This window comes from Sciurus vulgaris, assembly GCF_902686455.1.
Source record: "Sciurus vulgaris genome assembly, chromosome: 10".
NCBI lineage: Eukaryota > Metazoa > Chordata > Mammalia > Rodentia > Sciuridae > Sciurus > Sciurus vulgaris.
This window is the reverse complement of record NC_136470.1, coordinates 50,169,609-50,180,998: the sequence shown is the minus strand read 5'-3', so window position 1 is coordinate 50,180,998 and position 11,390 is coordinate 50,169,609. Positions and strand designations below refer to the sequence as shown.

Sequence of the window (11,390 nt, the reverse complement as noted above, 5' to 3'; positions counted from 1 at the left end):
TGGTTTAGGTTGACATATCAGACATATTAAACTTTGAAAGAAACTACTACTAAAGTTATTGCTTTAAACTGGAAAAAAAAAAAAAAAACTATGGTCGAAGTACCTTTCTAAAAAGAACTCATACGGTTGTTCTTAAAATTATACTCATGTTAACTGCAGAGAAAATGTTAAAGCATACAGTAAACCTCACTCTTAGAATAACAGAACAAAGGCATTAAGATGTATGGCTTTTTGTGTGATTGTTATTACTATCTATAAATAAAGTCATTGCTGTTTGACTGAAAAAGGTTTTTACAAAACTTCACTTCCAAAATTAACATTTTTATTAAATCAAGTTTAAAAAAATGTTCACTGTAGAAAAGTCAACAAGGGTTTTAAGAAAACCAAAATATACCTTTTTATACAATATATGTATATATTAGCAGCAAACTACTGAGATTTTGATCTTTTAGTAATTTTAAAGAAAGCATAAACATTGTATATATTAGTATGGAATGTCAGTGAATTAACTTTATCCTTTTTTGTTTCTGTGATTTGGCCCTTCTATAAAATACTTTATGATTCCCATTACAGAATATTAAGAACAAACTTAGCTTTGACTACAAAGTAGTGAAACTGTGGCTGGTAAAATCTGTTTTCACTACATCATAGCCACGCATTATTATTATTATTTTTTTTTTTGAGAATAACAAATGAGCACCATAACAACAGGTAATTTTGTGTAAACTCAATTTTTAAGGTGTAATAGCAACCAACTTATACCACTTACCATTTGACTGCTTTTAAAAAATTTGGTGATATACAAAATTTTAATCAAATCAGATAATTCAATCCTATATTGCTTGTTCATTTTTAAATCCTTAATAAAAATTATGTATAGCCTGACAAACTGCATGCAAAGATATATATGTATATGTGTTATGTATATATACACAAAAGTGTATGTACATATATATCTTTAGCTTTGAATTTCTTTAAATTTCTCATTTAAGTATATCTGTAGAATGTAATATCACCAACTGAAAGTTTTTACTAAGTTTCATCTTAGCTAATGAGAAACACTGGCTATTGAAAATTCTGTGGCAAAACCACTGTTATTCAGCTTAGTACTTCAGCTCACAAATTAGTCAAACAAACAAGATTGAATTACCAACTACCCAAAAGAAATAAATTTTTCTCTTGATATTTCCTTCTAATAGCAAAAAGGAAATGTTTTTACAATGAACTTTTACTTTTTAAAGAGTTAAAATTATTAAAGAAATCTCATTAGTCTTCAAAAATACTAAATGTTATATAAATACAATTTTCTTATAGTTGAATACTTCAGCTATAATCTGTGTTTAAAAAATTTCCTTTGGATTCTTCCATTTAGCACTTCAAGTTTTCATTCTGCAACTCTGACAACTGGCTCAGATTTGTTAAGTTTATATCAATCACGTCTTTCAGAATTTGCTACTGTGTGATACCTGTGTACAATAAATAGGAGAAACTGCACCAAATTTCAAAAGCAACATAATAATAATGAAAAATTCAAAAATATGTAATATAAAAAAAGATAAAAGTAAAACAGGGATTCCCTTTTCACTACTACCTTAGTGAAATACAATCCTTTTTATCCTTTTAAAGTAATGTCATAACTGTCATTTTTTAACTTGTCAAGAGGATAAAGTTTTTGGGTGGCCCAACCTTTATTTTTCAATTAAAAAATTTAAAACAATAGACTGAATTACTTTTATTAATATACACATCAAGTTGCTGAAACGGTGACTTCATGTAGTTTTCCCCTTAAAGAGGGCACTTGCAGGTACAAAGATGCAGAGATGTCTACAGGCTTCAGATGTTTACTTGAAAAGATTCTTCAACGGCAGTTTGATATTGGGTTTCTTCATCTAGTTGAAGATTCACAAATTCTCCATAATCAAACTGATGTCTTTGATTTAGATGACTAACAAAATTTCTAGTAATCTGGCTAGGATCTCCCCAAGGAAGAGACACACAAATAGGACATGTCACAGGAACTATCTGAAATAGGTGGTTACTGTTACAGTGATCAAGTAAACGCTGTCTGGTAAAATTTGACTCTTGACACAAGGGACACTTAAAGGTGGGATGCCCAGAACTTGTACTCTCTGGGTAAGTTTCTGTGTTATCAGATGTGGACGTTTCACTCCTATTACTATTCCCTACTGAATCTTGAGATATCTGAAAGTTTGGAATGATAGAAGAAACACCATATTCATCCTGATACTTCTTACAAGATTTATAACGATGTCTCATGCGATAGAATTTAATCTTTTTGCACAGCCTCTACAGCTACCCGAAAACTTCCTCATGATATTTTCAAGATCTAAGGCCCGTTCTGGACACGCTCTTTCTCTTCTAGTCACATTTCCACGACAGAGGGGACAATGTATTCCACTTTCTCTCATTGCAGTCAGGAAACATTTTCTACAGAAACTCCACTCTTGTAGTAACCGAGTAACACTGAACAGAAGGGTAACACAAAGGGAAACTATCACTTCAATATCCGGAAATCCTGTCAGTTACGTGCTGACAGGCCGCGGTCCGCACGGGCGTTTTGAGCACCTCCTGACAGACGGGGCAGTAGAAATCATCTTCGGTGGAGGACGTGGCCGCGGACAGCTCCTCGGCCATGACGGGGGCAGAAGAACTAGGCGATGGCGGCGGCAGCGGTCGCGGTGGCGGTGGCGGCCCGGGGCCCGACTCCCTGCGCGGACCCCTATTTCATTAATTTCTGATTTCCTTTATTCCCTTCCTACTTATTTTGGATATAATTTACTGGTTTTTACTTTTTTGCTACTTCTTGACGTAGAGTCTTCAGTCAACAGTTGTTTTTCTTTTCTAGTATATGCACTTAAAGCTGTAAGTTTCTCTCTGAGCATGGCTTTAGTTGTAATCCATAATTTTAATATGTAGCATATTCATTCTAGTTTTGTTCAAAATGATTTCTAATTTCCAATTTGTTTCACTGTTTTTTAATCCATGGAGTATTTAAAAATATGTCAATTTCTAAACAATGTGGGATTTTAAAATTATCTTGCTGTTTCTGATTTCTGGATTCAATCAGTTGTGGTCAGATAACATATTCTGCATGGAGTTGTTCAGTGTTCCCCCACAAAGCTCCTAGGGCCTCCTCCTTCCCCTCCTCCTCTTGGCTCTGGAAGTCCTTACACTCCAATGTTTTCTCCACTAGCTCTTTGAAACTGTCACAGGCTCTGTAAGCTCCTCAGTCTCTCAGCCATGCCACAAAGGATCAAGTCTTTGTGAGAAAGTGGTCTGAAATGTCTGGCTTACCCAATTCCCTCTATTTTCTTCTCTTATATCTTAATCTTATAATTTTTATCACCTCCTTAGATCACAAATGATTTTATGCAAAATTTTTGTTATGGTTTATTTCACCTTCAGTGGGAGGGTGGTCCCAATCACTGAGAGCAAAAGCATTCAACCTTTGTCGCTGCTTTGTAAGGTAGGCCATATCTCAGTTTTACCAATTAAATAGTTAACATAGAAAAAAATGAAATGGAATTTTAAAACCTTACTTAGTAACAGAGCACCAATTTTTAGTAATCCTTAGCACTTGAATTAGGTCAAACACTGAATGGGAAGTAATTCATGCATAAAGCAGAGAAGATGGGAGAGAGGGGCTTCATCTCATTAGTAAGGTAAACATGGTTTGGGCAAACATCCATCTTGAAGTTTGCTTCTAGCACTTTTCTCTTTCACCTAAATGACGTCTTTAGTGCAGGGTAGAGTTATAGTCTGTGATGAAGTGCCCACATGATTATGGTATACCTCCTTAAAAATGGGAGCGCAAATGTAGGAGGTACCAGAAAAATCTTGCAATGATCTCGGTAAGTGAAAGTTTTCTGTCCCCACCTAGCTCCTTGTAGTAGCTGCTCTCTAAGTAGCTGACATAGTCTGCTAAGGTTGACAGGTTCACCTCTGAAGAATGTGACTTGTCCACTCTATTCTTTCCAATCCCTGGAAGCTGGGACACCCTCCTTCAGGCATGAGTGAAAAGAGCTACCAAAAACACATTAAAGAGTTCTCTTGAAAGTTCTGGTAGAATAAACTAATTCTACCTAACAACATTTTCTTCAATTTCCTTTCATAAGTCTTTGACAACTAATTTTTTAGTATCTAAAGAGTTTAGGGAACAGCAGTATTTGTTTATTTTAAATATTTTTCTTCTGATCATATGTTGAAGGTGGAAAACTTCAAAGAAACCACAAAGAAGGAAATAGCATAACCTGTGATCCTGCCACCTGGAAAAAACACCACAGTTACCATTTTAGGATATGTCTTGCTTATCTTTTCCACGCACATATATTTAAAGATGTGTATAGTAGCATATTTTGTTAACTATCTTATAAACTATTTTAAATTGTTTTTTGATCATTAAATCACAGTAATTTCTTGTTACTTCTTTAAATGCATGTTATCTAAGATCATTGGAATGGTTACTTCTAAAGTCTTGCTATTTTAAACAATATTGACATGAAGGTCTTTTTATATTTCTGATTATTTTCTTGAGATAGCCTCCAGAATGAGTCACATGTTTGAACATGGATTATATGTATTTATCATCTGCTGGCAGTGTATATGAGGGCTCGACTAATTATAACCAAGTAGCATTAGTTTTCACCAGTGTATTGTGAATAGAAATGCGTGACTCATTTAGGTTGGGTATTTAAATATGACTATAGTACCCTCCACTGTTCTTTCTCCTTATCCTGAAGCAGCAGTTAATAATGTTCAAGATGAAAGCTATTCTATCACCTGTAGATATCAGAGTCACTGAGCCCTTTGCTGATGCATGAAGGATGTGTGACATAAGCAAGAAAAATAAACCCTGTTATGGTTTGACTATGTGCCCCCAAAATTTATGTATTGGAAACTTAATCCCTGAATTCATATGTTAATAATATTTGGAGGTGGGACCTTTGGGAAGTAATTAGTATTAGGTAAGGTCATAAGGGTGGCACCCCCAAAAAGGCATTTGTGGCTTTAGTAGGCAAGAAACCCAAGCTCACACACCTTCTCTGCCTCACCGTGTGACACCTTCTGCCTGTTTATGCTGCAGCAAAATGACCCTGCCAAATGCAAATACCATACTCTTGGAATTCCCAGCTTCTCGAACTGTGAGTTAAATAAAATTCTCTTCTTCATAAATTACCTAGTCTGTAGTATGCAGTTATAGCAACAGAAAATTCACTTCAAGATTTGGAGGTTGTTACTTAACCAGTTATTGTGACAGAACATTTCCCCAATCTTTGCTGTCTTAATCTCATATTGATTTCTTACATAATGATTTCTTATTATTCTAAGAGAACATGTCTGTGTTCTCTTAGAATAATAATATTAAATAGCATAATGGGATTATAGTAGTATAGTTTTCAAAGTAGTACTTTGATGATTGGAACTTTAATATTTGATTGGCTCATTTTCCTTTTCTTCTACTTTGTTCAAAATTTCACTTATGTTTCTGACTAGTTTTCACCACCCAAATGAATTTGGAATCAGTAATTTAAAAATCTGATTGTTTATATTCTATATTATTGCTTATGTTCCATTTGTTTATTTTTTTAAGATTTTCAGAGGTATTAATTTTTGGTTGGTTTTTTTTGACTAGCTATATCTATCCATTCTACATTCTTCTATTTCATTGCTTTCTGCCTTCTTCCCTTTCTTTTCATTTTTGTTTGTTTTTAATCTAGCATAATTTTAAAATTCTTAATTCATTTATTTCTCTCTTTTTTTTTTTTTTCTTGAGGTGCTGGGGATTGAACCCAGGGCCTTGTGCTTGCAAGGCAAGCACTCTACCAACTGAGCTATATCCCCAGCCCAATTCATTTATTCTTATTCTTCAATGTCAATACTTTGCTATTTGGTTTGGATTTTACTTTGCTTAACTCATATTTTGCATATTCGATCTCTACTGGTTATATTTTAACTATATAGAAAGTTTTCTTCTTAAAATACTGCTTATTTATGTTTTAACTCAAAGACTAATGCTCTTCCACTGCAGTGGGTCATGAATTCCAACTTCTGTCACTTTGGTACTGGGGTGGTTGCTGAAATTTTGGCTTCAGGTGCTGGCATTGCATCTGAATTTTCTTGCTTGGTTTTTCAACTCTCACTCTACTTGAGTAAAGATTAGGAGCTGGCAAATGTCTTGAGGGCAAATTGCTGTAGCATTTTGGGCTCTACTTTCTGTTATTCCCTCCCAGTTATGTTCTGGCCTCTTTGGTCTGTGTCTCCCCAGTCTGGTGAAGTCTACCATTTTCTCCTTAAGGGTAGTGGTCCAGTTCACCACTCCTCCGAGGGAAAATCCAGTCACTAAGCGACTTCACCTTAGACTACCTTCTTTACAGGGTCTTTGCCCCTCAAGTCCTGATTGTCTCGGTTACTCTCCAATGCCCTCAAATATTTTTCCTTTCAGCTTTATAATTGTTTTTTGGCAAGAATATTGGAAATAGCTGGAGTACAAGATTTTCCCCTTAATTTAATACATTCTCGTGTTGGTCAGTTCCATTTTCATTTTAATCTTAGCCTTTATTCTATTTTATTATACTTTAATTTTTCACTCGACTTAGGTTTCTAAAAAGAAGGTTTTTTTACTTTCTACGTATTAAAGATGGAAGTAGGTAATTTAGTAGATAATTTCCAAAAATTATCTTAATTTTCCTGCTGTAAATCATTTTGCCCACATATCTGGTATCCCTAAGGCAATGTTTCTTTTCTTTGGTTCTTAACATTGCTTTACTCATCCTGGAAAAAAGAAATATATCCAGGTTCTGTGTTTAGAAGAAGAAAACATTAAATTTCTCTAAGTCCCCTGCATTGTTCAATAGGGTGTGGAATAAATTGTTCATCTTTTAAACTGAAGAAGGGTGTTTTTATTAGACATCTACTAGCCAGATTTCCAAGGTCAGTGAATCACTGGTTTAGAATGGCTCTGCTAGAATTTTCTCTTGTCTTTCAGCTGAATTCACTGACTTAGAAGGAAGTTTATTTCTGAATCATCTGAGATCAACTGCAATTCTTTTACCAGGGTAGCCCTTAAAATGTAACACTCCCAAATGTACTGATTTCTTTGCCTCTTCCCATATTTCACCCCTGCCTTTTAAAGACTTAGCTTCCACTTATGTGTTTTTATAAGCCCCAAGTACCACAGGATATAAAAGATTATATTCAATTAAGAGTTTGGGAAGAAGAATGCCTTGGAAGTTTTTCTTGTGTTGAAGGGGAACAACTGCCAAGGGTGGATGAGGGGAAGAGCAGGGGTTTTGTGTCAGGCAGTCCTGGGCTTTCACACTGGTTACCCTGCTTTCAAGCTGTGCAGCAGTGGAAAGATCATTTAAGCCTGTCCAGTGATAAAAACTGGTATGAGAGAAGTACCCTCTTCAAAGTGTGGTTATAAGGACAAATACCATATCACCAGTACAATCTTGGTACAGTGAAAGTGTTCTTAAATGTTGGCTACTATTATTACCCCTATCCTTTCCCTTTTTTATTAGTTCTTTGTAGTTATACATAACATTAGTATTCATTTTGACCGAGTTATGAAAGCATGGAATATAATTTGCTCTCATTCAGTCCCCAGTGCTACTCCTTTTCCTTCCCTCCTCCCTCCCCCAGTTTCCTTTCCTCTACTTTACCCATCTTTCTGTTATTTATTTCAGTTTTTTAATTAGTGACTTGTGAATGAAAATAATATATACATAATAATGGTATTTACTGTGGTATATTCATATATTTACACAGGAAAGTTTAGGACAGATTTATTCTACTGTTCTTTCCTTATCCTGCCCCTCTTCCCTCCCCCTCAATCTCCTTCCTCTACTTCACTGACTCTCTTCTATTATCAAGAAATGCCCTCCCTTTTCTTATTCAATTTTCCCCCTCATTTTGGATTAGCTTCTGCATATCAGAGAAAACATTTGACATTGACTTTCTGGGTCTGGCTTATTTCACTTAGCACGATGGTCTCCAGTCCATCCATTTACTGGCCAAATGCCATAATTTCTTTCTTTTTTTTTTGGCGGGGGGATACTGGGAATTGAATTCATGGGCACTCAACTACTTAGCCACATGCCCAGCTCTATTTTTTATTTTATTTAGAGACAAGTTCTCACTGAGTTGCTTAGTGCTTTGCCATTGCTGAGGCTAGCTTTGAACTTTCAATCCTCCTGCCTCAGCCTCCTGAGCCGCTGGGATTACAGGCATGCACTACTGTGCCCAGCATAATTTCTATCTTCTTCATGACTGAGTAATACTTCATTGTGTATATATACAATATTTTCTTTGTTCACTTATGTGTCATAGAGCACCTAAGTTGGTTCCATACCTTGGCTATTGTGAATTGAGCTGCTGTAAACATTGAGCAAACATTGATGTGGCTGCATCACTGTAGTATGCTGATTTTAGGTCCTTTGGGTATATACTGAGGAGTGGGATAGCTGGGTCGATGGTGGTTCCATTTCAAGTCTTTTGAGGAATCTTCATACAGCTTTCCAGAGTGGTTGCACTTTTCTTATTTTATGAATACATGTTAATAACTTTCTATTTTGGAAACCAGACTCCTTTGGGAAATCTACTTGTGCATTAAGCAAGTTTTATAATATTTTAAAAAATATTTGGTGAGGTGGGAGATAGGTCAAGTGGAAACTAAGGGTGTAGCAATGTAAAAAAAGGGAGAAATGTTGTAAGAAGTTCCTTAGGCTAGTTTTTGCAACATAAGTAATGTAGCCCAGTCATTTATGGGACAGGGGCTTCCACAAAGAGCCTGGGCAAAGATCCATTACAATTAACCGTTATTTGTTATTCTTAACTGTGTGACTTTAAAGTTAGATTTCTGTGCTTAAGGGTATAAAAGAAGAACCTTGGAGAACCTTAGAGGCAACGTTCTCCTTAACTTAGGAGACCTGTATTCTGGTCCTGCTTCAGTTACTAACAAGCTATACTCCTAGGTGTATTAAGGTGCTTTGGTTTCCCATCTGTGAAGTGAAGAAGTTGAACTAGATGCTCTCCATAGCTTGTGAGTTCTAAAATATAACCATTCTGGAAGGGGAGGCTTAGATAGTATGCCAGTGGTATGTTCTTTGGAAGATTCCTAATGTATAACTGCTCCTTTCCCTCTCTTCCTTCCCCAATCCTCCAACTACCTACTCAATCTGATTAAGTGAACTCGATTTCAGAATAATACATTATCAGTTCACAGTGGCACCAATTAGATGTGTATCTTAGAAACATATAAGGTCCTCAATATACATAGCACACACAAAAAAGCCTTTAATTAAACACGTGAAATGTATTAATCAGATGCTCTTGAGAAAGCTATAAAAAGGACTCATTCCAGGGCCAGATGTGCCCTTGGAAAGAATTAGGCCAGCAAAGAGAAGGAGGGATGAGAGTTTCATCCATGATTACTCCCATCTGTTGTTCTTTTAAAAAAATTCCTAAATGGACACTAGATGTGGGAAAAATTATAAGAAGCCAATATTAAAGCTGGACTAAATATGTTAATAGATTAATAACCCTAAATTTTAAAACAGGATCTAAGATTTCAAATTTTGTTAAAGCCTCATCTGCTTATTGCTTCTTCTTAACTTTGATGCTTTTGTCATGAGCAGATAAATCCACTCCATGAATGTTAACTTGATCAGATCTTTCCACACAAATTTTTGGACATTTAATATAGCCACCCAAACACATTTGGAGAACAGAGACATCAGTTTTCCTCATTTAAAGAGTAGATACTATCCCTGCCTGTAAATGGGAAGAACTCAGCAGAAGGTATGTGAATTTGTTTGAGATGTCAACAATTAACAAAGACACATGCTACAACACAGTGTAGATCTTACATCATTAGCTATTCTTTCTCATTTTCTAGATATCAACAGAGCTTCAGTAGGATGGACCTTCCATGACTGTTGGTATTAATAAATAAATGAATTAAATTATTATGGGTATGTTACGATATATGTAGTTGATGTCTAATTGCAGTTGATGTGAAATGTAGTTGATGTGAAATTGTAAAGGACTGAAGTACTAAGGTTATTTTGACCGACCGATACGAATTTCTACATTTTTACTCTTCAATATAACTTGAGATCCTACTATAAATTTATGTAAGAAGATAGTTTTATGACTACCTAACCTTTCTAATGTATTTTCATTTGAGGTAGTTAATGAAGAGTTTTAATTTATTTTTTCTATAAAGTGGAAAAAAAAAAAAAAAAACCCAAGCTTAAAGCAAGTATTTCTTCTAAAATACATTGAATGTTAGTTGAATGTGGAATCTTTGAGCATTTTTAATGTGAACTTTTAAGGATGTAGATATTTAAAAAATAGCAACGAGATGTTTTTTTCTTCATGAGATCAGATAAAAAAATAATGCACAAAAGCACAAAGTTATTTCCTTCACTGTTATTTCCCCCAAGAAGTCAAGTTGAGAGGTTTCATTCATCACAGCTGTGGAGAATCACACTGAAGAGAAAAGCTGTTGCATCAGGCCATGGGAAATGTGAACAATTCCAAGTGCAGCGGGGCACTCTTTCCAAAGTCATTTTACAGGAAGGATCAGGTTCTTAAGTCAGCTCTTGAAACAATTTTGCTGTTGTTTTTTCCTACTGTAAATGAAGGAAATGTGATGCAATTTTTTATATTTCACATGTATGACTAGTAGATAAATTAAACTAAGAGAAAAACCTTTGCAAGAGTGGGGACAAAAATATTATCATACCCAATATTTGTGTGATTTGTGAAATCAATAAATTAACCAATGCTTCAGTATTTCTTAATCTTTTGGGTCAGTGCAATTTTTCCAAATGCCATCTTAAAGGTGTTTGACATCTGAGAAACTGAACTAATAAGTAAAAATGCATTCCCCAGCTCCTAACCATAAAATATTTGGCAAAAATTAAAATACGGGCATGTTTTATTACTTATTTCAGGGTTGGGGATTAAACACAGGGCCTTACACATGATAGGCAAACACTCTACCTCTGAATTACACCCCTAACCCAAAACATGTATGTTTTATTTATTTATTTTTTTTCAGGATTTGCATTTTATTTTATTTTATTTTTTTATTGTAAACAAATGGGATACATGTTGTTTCTCTGTACATGGCGTAAAGGCATACCATTTGTGCAATCATAAATTTACATAGGGTAATGTTGTTTGATTCATTCTGTTATTTTTTTCCTTCCCCCCACCCCTCCCACCCCTCTTTTCCCTCTATACAGTCCTTCCTTCCTTCATATTTGTCCCCCTCCCTAACCCTAACTCTAACCCTAACACTAACCCTTCCCTCCCCCCATTATGAGTCATCATCCACTGATTAGCGATATCATTCATCCTTT

General features: G+C 35.2%; 1 pseudogene across 1 annotated transcript; it reads right to left on the bottom strand.

Moving 5' to 3' along the window:
• Window positions 1-747: 747 nt before the first annotated feature.
• Window positions 748-2,728, bottom strand: LOC306671004 (E3 ubiquitin-protein ligase RNF138-like; annotated as a pseudogene). The gene is made up of 2 exons: window positions 2,548-2,728; window positions 748-2,459 (listed from the first exon to the last, which is right to left on the bottom strand). The product of its transcript is annotated as an E3 ubiquitin-protein ligase RNF138-like (transcript).
• Window positions 2,729-11,390: the final 8,662 nt, after the last annotated feature.